General features: G+C 52.7%; 1 long non-coding RNA gene across 1 annotated transcript; it reads left to right on the top strand.

Moving 5' to 3' along the window:
• The first annotated feature begins 378 nt into the window (after nucleotides 1–378).
• Nucleotides 379–1,162, top strand: LOC149912407 (uncharacterized). The gene is made up of 3 exons (XR_016461564.1): nucleotides 379–500; nucleotides 676–821; nucleotides 1,005–1,162. It is a non-coding gene; the product is annotated as an uncharacterized LOC149912407 (long non-coding RNA).
• Nucleotides 1,163–1,922: the final 760 nt, after the last annotated feature.

The following is a 1,922-nucleotide window of genomic DNA, read 5'->3' as shown; positions in this document are numbered from 1 at the left end:
ATTATGGTTTGCATGCAGGAAAAGCTTGATGCAAGTGTGGCAGCGAAGCTTTCTCAGTTCCCTGCCCCCATTTCCTTGGGTTTTTCCTTGCCTATTTTGATACAGTAAGCTGCTCTTAATGATGACCGTGTCCTTTGCCATCAACAGACCTCTGCCCACATGGTTATTTTGAGCTCCTCTTCTTCCAGTGGCTCGGATAAGCAAGCCTGAGAAAAATACAGCACCTCCCCCAGAACCGTGGTGGCTGTGCTGCTGCTTTCTGATCCTCGCTCTTACCTGTGGTTTTCCCTGACAGGGCACAATTCTCTCCCAGGGCCCAAGTCTGTGGGGGTCTCTTCTGCTGCCACAAAGCTGCTCACTATGGAGGAGGCACAGGCACAGAGGCGAGGCCACAGCAGCTCTCCCCCTGTGACAGAGAGCAGCCACGACATTGAAGTGGAAGAAAGCCCTGCAGCTGGGCAGGGCAAATTCCACACTGTCATCGACTTTCCATCTGAAAGGTAAAGAGGACTTTCTTTTCCAGCACCTAGCATCATCGTTTGGGTGGGTTTTTCTGTTTTTCTGCAGAAACCAGGCAGTGCTAGGAACAAGCAACTGCTGCCAAGAGCTCAGTGCTGCTCTTCCCTCACCCTGCACCACGCACGACTCACAGCATTGGCTGTTTTCTCTCTCCAGGCAAAATTCACCCAGCAAGAATGAGGAATCACCAGCTAGCAGTTGGTGTTGCTGCTTCAGCCTCAGAAAGCCATCCTCTGGGAGCAAACGCCAACTGCAGCGCAATGCCAGGCAGACCTCAGAAACAGCAGTGGTAGTCCTGGCAGGTAAGAATGCAAATGCAGCTTCCAAATCCCTGCTTTTCAGGAACATCGAATTCAAGCTTGCAGTGCACTTGTATCTCCTTCTGGCATTCCAGCCCCTGCCTAGCATCTTCACCCCTGATCAAGAACCACTGTCATAATTCAGCTTCTGAAAGTTTGACACTAACCCCTGTGTATCCTTTCTAGGTGAATCGAGCCCTTGCCAACCCATAAGATCCAGGGCAAGCAGCGAGGATGCTCTCTGTGCTTCGATCAGTGGAGGGCTCTTAGGAAGCACAAACTGCTGCAGTTCCAACAGCAGCCTTCCATCTAACAACATTAATGGAGAGAAGGAGATCATCGAAGTCCATGGTCTCATCACACCTGGCTCTGCTGAAGTTGCTGACCTGAGCCTCCCAGACACCACAGTCACAAGTGTAGTCTGTCACCCAGTGTGTCTGCAGTGCAGCCCATCCCAAGAGCACTGTGAGTGCCCCGACAGCAGCACCTCCATGCAGGAGCAGGTCAGTGTCAGGGAGGAGGAGCAGAGCCTCTTGCAGGAGGACTTTCAATCAGGCCTCCAGTCCCAGGCACCGGACAGCAGCACTGAGAGCTCTGAGCCACTCTCTCCATGACAAGACAGGATGAGTCCCATCTTCACCATGGACCTCTCACATCCTCCTGTCCTTTATACAATAATAAAAGCACACTCGTGCTCAACCAACGCCTTGACTGCCTCCAGAGTCTTCATTCACACGGACTGGGATGAATGCAGCACACAGCAAGGCACCCCAGCTTGCAATGCTGTGGCTGTGGGGTGCGTGCAGCACAGCTCCGGGTTTGTTCCTGTTTTGTCTGGCTTTGGGATGTCTGCAGGGGGAGCTCTGCTACCATTTGGCATGGTAGCAAATAATCTCTCGCATCCTGGATGCTGCTCATGATACTCCCAAGCTTCCTGGCTGTGGCTTTGTGATGCTTTTCAGGGCTTTCTGATGCATTTTCATGCCTTGGCCGCTCCTTAACACCTCTCTCCTCCCATCATGTCCTTTCCTGGCTCCCACCTACGAGCTGGCCGTGCAGATCATCTCCAGACCTGTCATCAGCACACTGCAGCAGGAGAAGCTC

This window comes from Phasianus colchicus, chromosome Z (genome assembly GCF_987193195.1).
Source record: "Phasianus colchicus chromosome Z, bPhaCol1.hap1.1, whole genome shotgun sequence".
Taxonomy (NCBI): domain Eukaryota; kingdom Metazoa; phylum Chordata; class Aves; order Galliformes; family Phasianidae; genus Phasianus; species Phasianus colchicus.
This window is presented reverse-complemented; position numbering and strand designations above follow the sequence as displayed.